This window comes from Lepisosteus platostomus, chromosome 5, assembly GCF_059453375.1.
Source record: "Lepisosteus platostomus isolate fLepPlt1 chromosome 5, fLepPlt1.hap1, whole genome shotgun sequence".
Classification (NCBI taxonomy): domain Eukaryota; kingdom Metazoa; phylum Chordata; class Actinopteri; order Semionotiformes; family Lepisosteidae; genus Lepisosteus; species Lepisosteus platostomus.
The window spans coordinates 12,287,095-12,302,742 of NC_142615.1; the positions used below are offsets into that span (position 1 = coordinate 12,287,095).

At 47.0% G+C, this 15,648-nt stretch overlaps 1 non-coding gene and 1 pseudogene across 1 annotated transcript; one reads left to right on the forward strand and one right to left on the reverse strand.

The window, feature by feature from the left end:
* Window positions 1-1,991: 1,991 nt before the first annotated feature.
* Window positions 1,992-2,145, reverse strand: LOC148663609 (U1 spliceosomal RNA; annotated as a pseudogene).
* Window positions 2,146-9,957: 7,812 nt separating this feature from the next.
* LOC148663610 (U7 small nuclear RNA) lies at window positions 9,958-10,013 on the forward strand. The gene has a single exon (XR_015939025.1). It is a non-coding gene; the product is annotated as a U7 small nuclear RNA (small nuclear RNA).
* The last annotated feature ends 5,635 nt before the right edge of the window (window positions 10,014-15,648 follow it).

Below are 15,648 nucleotides of genomic sequence, written 5' to 3' on the forward strand. Positions count from 1 at the left end.
GGTGCCTCGGTTGCTCTGCGGGGCGGTGCTCCGAGCGGTGCACGGCCAGCCGGGTGTGGGGCACTTCGGCGGTAAAAAAACCCTGCAGCGTCTCCGAGGCCATTTTTATTGGGGTCTTTGCCACCGGGACGTGGAGCGGTACTGCCGAACGTGTGCAGTGTGCGTGGCGCAGAAGGGTCCCCCCGAGCGCTCTCGGGCCCCCCTCCAACAACACCAGGTGGGGGCTCCTATGGAGCGGGTGGGGGTGGAAGTTTTGGGCCCGTTTCGGCGCACCGAGGCCGGGAACCGCTACGTCTTGGTGGCCATGGATTATTTTACGAAGTGGCCGGAGGCCTACGCCCTCCCGGACCAGAGTGCCCCCACGGTGGCCGATGCACTGCTAGAGGGGATGTTTGCCAGGCTGGGGGTGTCGGAGGAGTTACACAGTGACCAGGGGCGTAACTTCGAGTCCCAGGTCTTCGCCAGAGTGTGCCAGCGCCTGGGGATCACACCGCTGCATCCCCAGAGCGACGGGTTGGTGGAGCGGTTTAATCGGACGCTCGCCACCCAGCTGGCCACCCTGGTGTCCCTACACCAACGGGACTGGGACCGCCACCTCCCCCTTGCGCTCTGGGCGTATAGGACCGCGGTCCAGGAATCCACCGGGTGCACCCTGCCTCGCTCATGCTGGGCCGGGAAATGCGAACCCCGGTGGACCTGGTCTTCGGCCCGCCGCCCGGAGACGGGTCGGCACCACCGGCTGGACCGGACTACGAGTGGGACCTGCGGCAGCGGATGCAGCGGGTGCACAGCTTTGCACGGACCCACCTGACACAGGCGGGGGTCCGGTAGAAGCGGTACTACGACCTGCGCTGCAGGGGGCCTGCCTTCCAGCCCGGGGACTCGGTTTGAGTGTACAACCCGCGCCGCCGCAAAGGCCTCAGCCCTAAGATGGCGCCGTCGTGGGAGGGGCCCGCTGAGGTACTCGGGGTGGTGGGCGAGGTCTGCTACCGTGTCCGGTTGCGAACACGGGGTAGAGTGGTGGTCCTGCACTGAGACCGCCTGGCCCCCTACCGGGCCCGGGAGGAGGAGCCGTGTGGGGAACCTCTAGAGGAGCAGCCGGGGCTTGAGCCGGCCGATAGTGGGGCGTCCATGGGTCGCCAGCCATCACCGCGGCGCAGCGGCCGCTCACGCAGGGTTCCGCAGCAGTTAGCCGAGTACGAGTACAGCCTGAGGGGGGTGCTCGACGTCGGCGAGACGCCAGACGCTTCAGGTGGGGGCAGTGTAACACCCTCGCCTGGTGGTGAGGAGGAAGCGCCCCTAGGCCCTCGTAGTACCGCTGGGCATGCTGGGAGTGGTAGCCGGGGAGAGTCTGAGGGTCAGCATGATGAAAAGCGGCTGACCCTACCTGTGTAAATAATGTCCTAGTATTTCTAGCGCCCTGTGTAGTCTTATAAGAGTATAGCGTGTTGTTAAGTAATTACCACCATAAAGATGTGTACGTGTTCCGTCTCCTCGTGTTTGGTTTTGTGTGGTTGTTAACAAATAAAGCTAGCGCTTGGTTTGTTAATCGCGTCTCTACTGGTCTTTTGTTCTGAAAAGAACCTATAAATATAAATATATTCATTTATTACTGGTTTCATTCATTGAGCACGGATACAATAGAGGTACAGCCATTCACTATTTGACATGTCTGCACTGGTACAGAACCTAGCAATCAGAAAACAGGTGAATCTGTCTTTAGAATTAGCACACAGTACTGAGGCCCCCATGACCAAATAAAGGCTAACCTCGATAATCAGCCTAAATAATGCAGACCACAGCAAAACAACTGACTTTGAAAAGGGAATGAATGTCCGGAAAGAGAAGTGTAACCAGCTTGAGATGCTTCTCCGGACCTCTAACTAAAAGAAACCGGGAACCAGCAGTGGCATCGACTCCTTTCGAACTAGGATCCTATCGCAGCTCGTGGTGTCGTAACTCTTCCGTATCTGATATTGGACCAAGCACATCAGGGGAGAGCGTGAACACAGTCCCCCACTACCAGAAATTATGCAGTCGAGATTCCCACATTTGGGGAATTCGCAGGGGTCAGCACAGCTGGAGTGCAATGGCCGAGCCTTGCTCTGGGTGAACCGATTTCGATTTCGATTTTTAAGAACTTTTATTTCCTTTTCACAATCAAATACAGGGCATCACAAATGCTTTACATTAATATACATACTTAAAACAGTATATATGATCACATCTTATTACATTTTGACACGGTACCAGTTACATAGCAACAATTTCTTTTTTCTGAAGCAAATCACATTCTTTACTTAAACATGATAATGTTTTTCACAGTTTCTTGAGATATTGACCTATGCTCTCTATTTCCCACAGATTTTCTGCTTCCTCCCTCCCTTCTCTCCACAGATCTCTGAGGTAATAGTTCTCTCGGGTGATGAACAGGGCCAGGCTACCTGCTGCCTTGACTGGGACCTCGATGCCTTTGAACAGCCCCATGTTCCTCACTCTCCACAGGGCGTCTTTCCCACTGTTCACCACGGCCCAGATCCTGTCAAACACGTCAGGAGGAAGTTTGACAGGAGAGATGCCGTATATGACGAAAGCAGCGGTCAGGGTAAATTGGGGCGAGAGAGCTTGCAACCAATCTTCAAACTGTGCCCAGAAGGCCTTAGCAAAAAAGCAGGACCACAGGAGATGGGTCACAGTCTCCTCCTCGCCGCAGCCCACCCTAACGCAGCGAGGGCTGGGGGTGAGGCCTAAGAACTAAGAAAGTTCGTACCGGTAAGCACTGGTGGACGACACTCCAGGCTAAATCTCTGTGAATGTTGCACAGAAACTTAGAGGATGTGTGTTTCCACACCTTCCTTGTTTGGGCTGATGTTAAAATGCCCACAGGGGTCTGCCTATTGTTCTGGGGTGCAACGAAATCTTCCAGTTTTTGGACGCTGACATCTCGGAGGGGAATATGGCCAATTGGGTGAGATCTTAGAAAACTTTTAACTGTCCCATAAATTGCAGGGCATGTGTCAGAGAGTGGGACATCCAGCTTGGGTCTGACACCCCACACTCTGAACACCTCCCTACCTACCCAGAGCCTGGCAAAATAAGTCCAGGTGCTGCAGGTGCTGCTGCAAAGCCTCTCAGCACAGAGGCCAGGAAAATGCACAGCAGCTTCGTAGCAATATCTGGGACAGACTTCCCCCCTGAGGGTAGCGGCCTGTACATTATTTCCCTTCTGAGTCTTTCCTGCTTCCCACCCCATAGAAATTGAAACATCAATCTCCTCAGCACCGCCGTAACATGGTGTGGGATTGGGAAGGTAGAAGCCAGAAAATTCAAGACAGGCAAGAGCTCGGCTTTGATGACCAGCACCTTACCTGTCATGGTGAGGTCTCGGTCCTTCCATTGCATCAGTTTTTTGTTTAAGATTGGCAATTTGTTCTGCCAATTTACTGTTCCCATCTCTTCTCCAAAATACACCCCCAGGACCTTAATTCTCTTCTCTTGCAGCCTGAGATCATGTCCTTCTTTTGGCTCCCTCCAGTTCTGATAAAAAATCTCACTCTTAGATTTGTTAGTTTTTGCGGAGGAAGCCAAAGAAAAACGATCACAGCACTGCAGAGCTCTGCTAATTGAGGCTTTGTCAGACAGGAGCAGGGTGACGTCATCCATGTAGAGAGATGTCTTTACCTCTCCTCCCCTGATCCTGGCGCAAGGCACAGGCTAAGAACTCCATAGCCAAAATGAATAACAAGGGGGATAATGGGCAGCCCTGCCTCACCCCTGAATAGACTTCGAAGGGGCGTGATTTATTGCCATTAACCATTACTCTGCTGTTGCTACCTGTGTATAGCAGGTTAATCCACTTTCTCATGATGGGGCCAAACTTCATGTGCTCAAGTACCGATGTTAAGTACTGCCGGTTTAGGCGGTCAAAGGCCTTTTCTAGGTCTACACCTAAAATGCACAGAGGGAGGGAGCGATCCTCCGAGTACAGACAGACATCCCTCAACAAGGCCAGGTTGTGGCTCATCAGGCGTCCTGCTATGCCACAAGTCTGTTCTTTCCCTACCAGTGAGGCCACTACATTTTTTAGGCGCAGGAAAAGGGCTTTGGACAGGATCTTAGTGTCCACACCTAACAGGCTGAGGGGTCTCCAGTTTTTTATGTCATTCTTTGCTCCTTTCTTAAACAAGAGAGAGATAGTGCCTTCTCTTAAGGAGTCAGGCAGCAATTCTGTCTTATAGCTTTCCTCGAAAAGGAGCATTAGTGGATCCTGAAGCAGATCCCAAAAGGTGCAATAAAATTCCTTAGGGAGCCCGTCAGCACCCAGAGTTTTCCCCTTCTGTATGCTCTCCATAGCCTGTCTCAGCTCTTCTACTGTCAAATCCCTCTCAAGTACTTCCCTATCTTCTTCACTCAAAACGTTTTCTAGCTTTGAGGTAAAAAAATGAATTTCTTCATCCTTTACCTCTGTACAGTCTTGAGTAGAAGGCCTCGATGCAGGAGAGGATAGCACTCGGCTCTGTTCTCTCTCTTCCCTCCTCATCAACTACACTTTCCATGACAGACTTGGAGCCTACCACTTTCCTGAAAAAGAAGCGAGTACACTTCTCATTTTCTTCCAAGAACTGCACTCAGCTTCTTAACAGCACTCCTCGACTACTTTCTTCCGCTATGCTTCGGATGTCCTTTTTTAAAAGGGCGATATCCTCAAGCACATTGAAGCCACTGTGCAGCATCGTGTAGAAACGCTGCAGCTGCCTCTGTTTCCTGGCTAGCACTCCTCTCCGTCTGGCAGCAGCCTTCCTTCCCTCAGCCATGAAAAAGGCCCTTGTCCTCACCTTCACCTCCTCCCACCATTCTCCTACTGACCCATACAGACACTGCAAGGACAGCCACTGTGATAGTTTCTCCTTGTAGCGGGATACTACCCCCTCGTTCTCTAGCAGCTTTGTGTTGAGTTTCCAGAGGCCTGGGCCAAAGACAGTCCCACCCTTGAGTTCCACTCTACACCCTAAAGCCTGGTGATCTGAGAAGAAGACAGGCTGAAGAGTGACCCCAACAACTTTCACTCTCTCTGAGACAAAGCAATAGTCAATTCTGGAGCTGCTATTCCTCCCTGACCATGTATATCCTGCTGTTGTGGGATATATACATCTATATGTGTCTGAGAGTTTAAAGTCTTGAACTAAGTTTTGCAGGGCCAGTGAGCTGGAATCCAATTTTATCGGGCTTTTGGCTAAGATCAAGTTCAAGTGGCATGCCCGTAGTTCCTGTCTTTCCAAAGTTCTAGAAGGTGATCGAAGATCCTGAAGAGTGCTTGAGCTGGTATCGACCTAGGTTGAGACTAGGGGGTTAAGGCCAAGCAGCAGCTGAGCTGGGTGGGATCCGGCAGCAACGTTCTCTCTCTCTGCTCTCTCCTCTCCCCTCCCCCTTTCTCTTGCTCCGCCTCCTTGGCCTCTTGGCTGGGAGTAGGTACTCGTGGCCTGCCCGCGGTGCTTGCTTTCTTCCTCGAGACTCGGAAGCGCTATCCGCTCCCTCTCCCTCTCTCTCTCTCTGCCTCCTTGGCCTCTTGGCTGGGAATAGATACTCGTGGCCTGCCCGTGGTGCTTACTTTCTTCCTCGAGACTCGGAAGCACTATCCGCTCCCTCTCTCTCTCCTCCTGCGCCTGCACCTAGCTGGGCTTTGCCCACAAGGGCAAAGGCCAGGGCTCCCTTGCTGCTCCTTTAGGAGGGCAGCTAAACCCTCCTCTCCACAGGACCTTGTTCTCTCTCTTTCTCTCCTTTTTTCTTTTTTCTCCTTTCCAGATGGCAGACAAGAAGACACTGATCCGGTTCCACTGGACTAAGAAAACAGAGACGATGCCAACTGTGAAATCCTTTTTCATTACCTTCCTGAGAAGGATCCTGCAGTTGGTGGCCGGAGATCTCTACTGCCTGCAAGACAACAAGGCAGAGAGATGCATGGAGGCCTACATGGCCACGGACGCCTCATATGAAAAGGCAACGAAAATGATCAGAGAAAAAGGTAAGCACCCCGGTTTCTCTGATTTCAGGCCTGAGCCTATGAGGAAGACAAACCAGAGGACCATCACAGTCCTCACATACAACCCTTACGTACCAATGGAACTGGTAACACCTCCCCCGCAGAGAACCAAACTGCCGAGGCCACACCCCCAGCCGCACCAGTGCCACAAGATGGCCGCCAGGACGACGGACAAAATGGCTGACCGGAGGAAGGGCCCTCATAACTCCCAGCAAGAAGGGAAAGAGAAAGCGGGAGAAGAGATGCAGGGCAGATCCACCTTCGGAAGGACAAAAGAAAAGAGTGGTAAGGGAGAACCGTTTCCTCGTCCTAGAGGAAACGGAACTTTCTTCCCCCGAGGCCCAGGAACAACTGGAGGAGGCAGCCCAGGAAGTGGAGCCCCCCTCCCCCGAGGCTCAGGAACAACAGGAAGAGGCAGCCCAGGAAGTGGAGCCCCCCTCACCCAAGGCCCAGTAGCAACTGGAGGTCCCCGAAACTCCTGGAGAAAGGAAAGAAAAAAGCCTTCCCGAAGCGGTGGCGGAGAATTTCCTCGAGGAAGATGAGGATTACTTTGAAGCCGCCCTGGAGCCGGGACTGATGGTAGGGCTGGACCTGTCCAGCATGTTTACCTTTCAGTCCCCAGCGAGACCTGGAGGGAGCCCAGCATATTCCCCCCAGCACCCAAGGAGAGGAGTTACATCTAGGCTAAACAGTGCCCAGATGTAGACTCCCAAGTTTTCCACTGTAAGCACAAAGAGAGGAGGTTCAACTTTCACTTGTTTAATCATGACTGTGAAACTTACCTTTCTAACAACTAACGTGAGAGGGCTAAGAGTCTTTCATGATCTGGCCTCAAAGTCTTTCTCAGTTTGTTTCTTACAGGAGGTCCACCTGAAGGATGAAAGTGACAAGCTGACATTCACCAGGGAATGGACGAAGGGAGAATCATGCTGGAGCGTAGGAGGGGTCCACTCTTCCGGAGTGGGAATCCTCCTCGGAAACCAAGAGTTGACGCTGGTTTCCTCCTTCTCGGTGGTGCAGGGCAGGATCCTGGTCGCAGAGATCGACTGGAGGGGGCAGAAGTTGAGAGCAATTAACGTCTATGCTCCGGCGGAACCCTCTATCCGGAAGGAAGTGTTTGCTGACCTGGCCAGCATTCGGTCTTGGGTACTGGAAGCTGAACCGGGAGATACTGGAGGAAGACGACTTCAGGGCACTGTTCCGTAAAGACTACGCAAGCTGGGTCGATCTGAGAGACGGCTACAGCTCCATGGTGGAATGGTGGGAGTCGGTGAAGGACAGGACCTGAACCCTGGCGCAGATGTACTGCAGACGGAAGGCGGCCAGGGAGAGGAAGGAAGCTGCACGACTCCAGAGACAACTAGAGGAGGAGTACAGCTCGGCTAACGGGGGAGGAGCCTTCAATTCAGCCCGGGCACAGGACCTGAAGGAGAGGCTCCGCAAACTCAATCAGGTCCGAGGAGCCCAGAAAAAGAGGGTGATCCACGGCCTGAGACGAGGAGATGGAGAGGAAGTGCTGGACGAGAGCGACAAGGTAGAAGCGGCCACCGCTTTCTACACGGAGCTCTTTTCAGAAAAGCAGACGGAGGTGGAGGCAGGCGATGCTTTTCTGGAGGAGCTGAAGGCACGAGTACCGGAGGAGGTGAGGGAGGACTTGGAGGGTCCGATCACGGCCGAGGAGCTGAAGGCGGTGCTCTTGTCCATGGAGAATGGCAAGGTGCCGGGGCCGGACGGACTCCCAAAGGAACTCTACACCTGCTTCTGGGACACCCTGGCGGCAGATCTGGTGGAAGTGGCGCAGGAGATCTTCCGCCGGGGGAAACTCGGAGACACCATGAGGGAGGGCATCATCTACCTGCTCTTCAAGAGCCCTTAGCAGAGACGGTGAGACGGGACCCTGTCATCGACGGCCTGGAGATACCGGGAGGCGCGGGGGAAACCCTGAAGATCTCCCAGTTCGCTGACGACATGACGCTGTTCCTGAGGTCGGACAGGGGGTTGAGGAGGGCCCTGCAGGTCATGGAGCAATACTCCAGAGCCTCGGGGTCGAAGCTCAACCGCCGAAAGAGCAAACTGAAGTTCTTCGGGCCCTGGAAGCACAGGACGACGGCGCCGGAGGGTCTCGAGCTCTGCACGGAGCCCCTCAAAATACTGGGGGTTTCCTTCCAGAGCCAGGACAACGAGACCAACAACTGGACCGAGAGGATCGCCAAGGTGAACGCGAAGCTGGGTCTGTGGAAAACGCGGTCGCTGTCCTACACAGGGAAAGTGATGGTGTTGAAAGCAGACATCCTGGCGGCTTTGGTTTACCTGGCGGTGGTGTACCCGCTGCCGGCCAGACTCAGACGAGCGCTGCAAGGGATTATCTTCGGCCTCGTCTGGGGCGGCAAGTACGAGTACATCACTCGAAAACCGGATGTGTCAGCCGGTCGAGGAAGGGGTTCGAGATGTCCCACATTTCCCCCTGAAACTCAACTGCATCTTCTACTGCAACCTCTGTCGGGCGCTGCAGGAGCCCATTGGCCACAAGTACCAGTACTTTGTCAGGCTGTGGCTCTCCGTCCCGATGAGGCACTTGGTCCAGTGGTCAAACACTGGGCCCAAGGCAGAGAGGCGACCGAAGTTCTACACCCACGCTGTCAAGTGGAGCAGGAGGTACGAGGCCACGAGACAGCCAGAGCTCTGCACCAACCACAGAGGCCTGTACAAAGAGGTGAGGGGGCATTTGGTCGCTGACGAAAGGCTGCAGGTTCCCAGACAAGTCTGGGAAAGGACACAGCCCAAAGAACTTGACAACCAACTGAAGGACCTCAACTGGATGGCTGTGCACCAGAGACTGGCTACCAGAGAGGTCCTCTACAGACACTCGCTAACCAGGAATCCGCATTGCCCCCGGGACACGTGTTTTGTCGAGGAGACTCAGGAGCATGTGTTCTGGAGCTGCCTCTTCGCCAAGGTGGTGTGGGGCAGAATGGACAACATTATGCAACTCCTGGGAAAGGATGCAGTGCTCAGTTACCAGTACATTCTGCTGGGGGCTGGCACCCACCAGACTGGACAAGGGGACACAGGACCTGTGGGGGCTGCTACTGTCCCTCACAAAACAAGGACTGTGGAAGGCGAGGAACACTCTCATCCGGCACAACATAAAGTGGGGGGCGAGGGAGCTGGAGGAGAGGATCCTGGCGGACCTCAGGAGGAGGACGAAGCACCACGTCGCCAAATGGGGTTTCCCCACGGGGAGGGAGCGCTGGAATGGACTTTGGGACCTATACAGAGATTAAAGGACAATAGCAAGTGGTAGATTTGGAGGGACTCTCTTAATTGCGCAAATCCGCCCCCACTCGCAAAGATTGATAACGGACAATCAATCTCCGTTCCGCCGTTGTTTTTTATAACATGGAGTGTTAATATGTGTGAGATGTTCCTTTTGAGATGTTTTTTTTGCAGAATAAAGTATATTTTGTAGAACAAAAAACATCTTATGACAAGGTTTACAAGTTATCTGTTGAACTACATTCTCATAGGTGTGGTCACATTCCAGATCATTTGTTTACGTTTTTGTTTCTGGAGCAACTGTTAGATGAAATGTGCTAATATGTAACCTAACTCCAGTGTGAATAACTAGAAGAGGGGAGCAGCTCCATTCCATACCATGGGAGCTTTGAGATTGGCTGGGCCAGATCTCTCATTTGCATATCTGATTTGGAAATATAACACTAAACCCCTTCTTGCATGGATTTAACTTGCACCCAAGAGTCCCCTACTGTGTATTGCTACTTATTTTTTTATGATAAGTGGTGATTACCAGTTGACAGGTTTTATTTGTTGAATTATAAATGGTTTTGTATTATCATCCTGAATGGCCTGTACTCAAGGTTTGGTAGGGTATGTGTTTTCATTTCATTTACCAAATTGAATTTTTGCTCTTTTAGTATTTGTCTAGAAGGCTTTCTGAAGTCAGGAACCCCATTTATTTGGTGAAAAAGGATTCTGTATTAATATTTCTCATACAACATAAATAGGGTCTTTTATGAATAAAAAGATCTTGCACTTGGAAATCTTGATAAAGCTGTGTGCTTCCATACACTCAAGCAGTTTTGATTCCTAATATTTGACCTTAGGTGCGGGAACGGGTCTTTTTTGCCATTTGATTTCCAATTGATCAGCACAGTATAGAAAATAGACCCATAAAGCAACCTCAGCAGTGACAAATGTGCGAAAAGTGATCACTTGTTTTCGCCCGCTTTCAAACTGAAACCCTTTGGTGTGTTAAGAGAATGTGATAACCACTACACTGCGCAAGGTGGGAATGGGTGACTTGCAGAGAGTGTTGAACGTCGAGAAAGGACTTCTCTCAGGAATATATTTCCACATTCTGAAGAGGAGATTTTCTCCATTTCTATAGTCTGACTTCCTCTTTTGCTAGAGAGCTGTAGAATTTGGAGTCACCTATCCAGCTCTGGGAGCAGTGTGTAGATAACAGGTTTGTAACTGCCTGATGAGCACAGTAAATTAATACAGCAGAATAAACACACTGTGAGTATTTGAAGGGAATTAACAATCTTTCACGTCTCGCCATGTTCAATGCTGCTGTCATTTCTGTAATATTGTGATTATCACGTTCATCACACATGGGCAAGATCCCCTTTTTGAAAGCGGGCAGAAACAGGTGTCTTTTTATCTTCTCACATTTTGCACTTCTGCCAGTGTTTTATGGATCTTGTTTTGTCTTATTGCAATAATTCGAATTTCCTGTGTCATTCATGATCACATCAAACAGGCAGCAGATCATGTCACCTTTCAGATAGTCGTTCTTCTGCTTCCTAAATTTCCTAGAGACAGGTCTTTTCAGCAGAACTGACAAATGTGGCAAAGCAACCTGATAAGACCAGGTCCTAGAAGTCACTACTCAGTCAGTTACTACTGCCGAAATGCAAGCCCTTCCTCCAGCCTGAAGAAGTTGATCCTACATTACTCAGGAAGAAGATGTATCTACCAAACTTCAGAGAGCTGAGCTGGATTACGTAACACTCTACCACTCCTCTTCGTGCACTCATGCTGGAACTTTGGGAGGCTACTGCAGACAGCAGAGGTTAGATCGTAAACAGAGGTTGAAATAGCTCAGCTGAGAAAGCCTTAGACTGATGCTCTAAAGGTCCCTGGTTCAATCTGGGGTTTTGGCATTTTGTTTCGTTGCGCCATTTGTTCCTCTATGCAATGCCCTGTGTCCAAAGTCACACTTCCCTTTCTCAGCCTGAATCCCAAACTAGAGTCTTTGTGTCCTTGAGTCCCTCTTTTACCGACACTGATGAAGTACAGAAATAACTTAACATATTTTGCACTCCTTATGGTGTTTTATGGTGGGACCTGTATTTCTCTATGAATTTCCTTAGTGACAGCCCATTTGTTTTCAATATATTTCTGGTGAAGTTATTACATCGGTCTCCCCTGGTGGCTTGTTTTCATATCCCACTTCTGACAATGACTTTTCTTATGTCACTTTGATGCTTTAAAGCTCCTTAGCTCCCTGTCAGGAATCAAACCCCATTCTCCTGTATGACAGGCAGGGATTCTCACCATGGTTAAATTGCAACTGTAATAATATTGACAACATTAATAAATGCATATATAATTGAAATTAAAAACATATCTAACACAGCATCTTTTCTGGTTATATACCACAATGCATTGCTGATATTTGTTGTTTGCCATTTAGGTTAAATACTGTCATGTTTTTCTCAGCAATCTTCTTTTGATGCGTAAGTATAAATAATGATAATACTACTTGAATGCATACAGGTCTTAATATTATTTTGATTAAAAATAGTACGTTAATAAGCAATAAATGGCATATAAAATAGTGTGAAGGTGAAGATCACACAAAATCAACTACAAATGTGGGAATTATACATTTTTAGGATTATAAATTGCATGTAGCACATTAGCAACACTACAGTAATGCTAATATAACAATAGTGTAAAAAAAATCCTGACCTTATTCCTTACAAATGCTGATACAAAATGGGAATGATTTCAGAGTTTCGGGGATTGGGTCTCCTGATAGAGATCAGAGATGAACTGAGGCATGTGGGAAAGTGTACAGAACTGGTGAACTCCCAATTCCACATCAAGAGGCTGAGCACAATGGAAGAGTCCTGTACACACAAGTGAGTCCTTGACAACATGGACAATCAAAACCTACTGGTATGATATTATATTCTCTCTGTGGTGTAGAAAATATTCACTAATAGTATTATAGGTTACAGATAGGTCATTATATGACAGCTTACATCTGATTAATAGGATCCATCTCTGGCATAAATTCTTATTTTTAGTTTATAATGTATAATCTTGCTAATTTTTTAATGCCAAAATAAAGTGTTTTATAAAAAGCTTCATGTTCTAAGAAATTACTACAACTTTTGAACTTTGAAATATTGCCACTTTGTATTCTAGGACTTAGCAAATACTGCAGAAAAGTGGAGTTAAAATGTGAAAATGTGTAATGGGTATGTCTGATTAGTTTATTAGTGAAGATCCAGTAGTAAAAATAGCTTCTAATATTATTTCTAATATAATATTATTTCCAGATAAACCAACTTTGGAGAGTAGGCAACAGTGATTTCAAAGAAAGTGTGTTCACAGTGTTGTTAAGGTATTGCTTATAGATTTTTTTAATGTTTTTACATTACATTTTTACTTTGATCAAGTTAAAATATCCACAAAATTTAGCTTAAAGATACCTTGTTAACCACTGAATTTGCAAGGTGTAAAACTGCTAAATTGTCTTTTAAAATCTAAGGATTACAGTAGTACATTTGATACTAAATATTTGAGTAAATAAACGTTGAGTGAAAACTCGCTTGAGAAATGTCTAAGCTCAGTCATAATTTGGTTTTCAGACTTAAGACAAATTAACTGATGATGGAATTCAACTTTGCTGGCACAAACCAGAAAGATCAAAGACAAAAGAGGTGCCTGGGAGACACAAATCTTTTTAGAGCAATTAAAGGTACTTTTATTCTATGTTGTACTTTCAAACTTTGGGTACTCTTTAATTAGGACAGACTTTATTGCTCAATTACTATGATGCAAGCTAAACTTAATACACTGATTAAGCTTTGATCTTAGTAAACCTTAATGGTTCTTTTTTGAGATTATATTCAAGAAGAGATTAATCATCATTTGTCGATCATTTGTTCATTTGTTGGAGAACTTGATAATCTTTGACAATTATTATTAAATGAGCATTATACAAATGTGCGTTGATATTTTTAATATGTACCTTAATTGTAATATATATAAACACAATTGGTTTGATATGGATGTTCATTTGAAGGATTTGAGGATATCAAGGATCGCAGAACAACCAAAGATACATTTGGGTCTCTGCTATTGGTAAAGATGAAAGAGTACCGTAAGTGTGAAGCTTGCATACACACGAGAGAAAAAATCAGTTTTAATGCACTTCATTAAACTGATGGTGTGCTTATCAATCGTGCATGAAAAATACATAGCAGAGGATGGTTTCGATCTATCGACCACTGGGTTATGGGCCCAGCACGCGTCCGCTGCGCCACGCTGCTGACAGCTGTCATAGTGTGATTCAACACAACTGCTCTATCTTTGCTTTCTAAAAGTGCGCCCGAGATTAAAAGTTTCAACGGCAAACGCAGACGTCACTTTGAGCACTTGGTCTTTTATAGTACAAATATCACACGCTGCACTACATGGGCGTGTCTTCAAGATCGTTGAGAACCAAACCTTCTGCTTTCCGAGGCAACTGATTCTTTCCTTGTTAATTCACAAATCTTCAATGAGAATCAGTGAAACGAAAACCAAACACATGTACACACTCGCGTCCTAGCCTGAAAGAAAAATGATGGAAGCATTTGAGGAATAACAAGAGTAGTCTGAACAGCTCCAGTCTATCAACTGCTCTACAAAGTGATCGCTACTTCCACACCCAGTTTATAACACTGAAAATGATTCAGGAAGCACAGCAAAGTTCTAAAAGCAGCGCTTGAAAAGCGTCTAGATACATAAAATGACAATTTCTCAAAAGTAAAATCTTCAGCTTTTAAATATTGTCATCCATATATTTTCGTTTTTCTCTTTTTTACATAACACGCTTTCGAGAAATAGACTGTCTTGTAATGAAGGCTGCATTAGAACGTGTATCTACATTAAAATCGGGTTTATGACTTTTGCGTTATTCAGCTTTCTTAGCGCTTGGGTCTCGATTCAGATATCGCAATAAAAGCAACAGGGGAGTAAGTTTTCCTTTTCTAAATCAAAGGTGATCTGCTCACAAGGAAGTATAAAAACTTCAAAGGAACAAGTAATAGGTTTATTCCATGCTGAAAAAAAGAAGAAAGAGAACACAACGTTTCGGCCGTGGAGCCTTCTTCAGGTGAAGTATAAAAAAGTATATAATGTATAATGAAGTATAATGAAGTATAAAAACTTCAGCGTTTACTTTTTGAAGACCTCAAATTGTTGAAACACTATTGCTTCATGAGCTAATAAGTAAGGTTTCTGAGCACGCATTGTATTACTAATGCTGTTATTAATAAACAAAAAGCTTAAATTCACATAATGGAATTTGGACGGCTCAAAGTAGTCTATTCTTTGGACAACTTTACTTGCCCGCTGAGTAGAGTTTAAAGCAACGGCAGCAGAAGTAGCAGTAATAGCAACAACGTGGTTAGAGTGTCACAATACACTCTATGAAATTATTACGGCTTCAGATCGTTTTGTTCTGTTGAAGCTGCCTACAGGCTCTGAATTGCTGACATTGGCTGTGATCTTTTTTCAAGTTTCATGAAATCCTTCACATATTTGAAATATTTAATTCGGGTTCGCCTAATACACGGTACCTGCAGCAGAATGCTGTGGCACATGAAGCCGTTTTGTTTATCGGTTGTAAGGATTTAGGAGCGTACTACAAATCGAGCAAGCGAAAAGAAAATTAAACAGGAGTCACTTTTTGGATTGCTAATTCATTGTGCTCTGCTCGTCTAGGTTGAAATCCCATCCTTGTCATGGTTAAGGCCTGAGACGTGTGTGTTTTTTTCTAAACGGTGTTTGCATTTGTTTCCTCTTTTACTCCTGTAAACTCAGGATTTGTTTTCCTTGGTGGCAACAATACGCTTCTGTAAATGGTAGACTCTGCTTTCAAATGAGCTGCACCAGGCATTCGGATACAGAAGAACACAGGGATTTAAAATTCAGGAATACGAACGGCCAATTGCTTACAGCTAGGGTTTTTACGTTTTCTTATTTAGCGATTTGTGTATCAATCTTTTAACAATTCATTAAAATGCTAACAATATGTAAAATCAAAACAACAGCACCGTTAAATGCCGGAGAGACAGGTCGTTTTTTTTTCCATCAGATGCCAATCTCTAATGCTGTGTGAGAGCTTACGTACCTTTCCTTTCCTCACATTTTCTGACAACTATTCCAAAGGGGCACCCTGTCAGCTCCTAATACTTTTTAAAAGTCTGCCTGCATGTTTGATTATTGTCGTTTTATTTAGAAAAAGTTCAATATTGATCATAACTAAAGAAAATTAGGATCACGAATAAAAAAAGGGCTGAAGA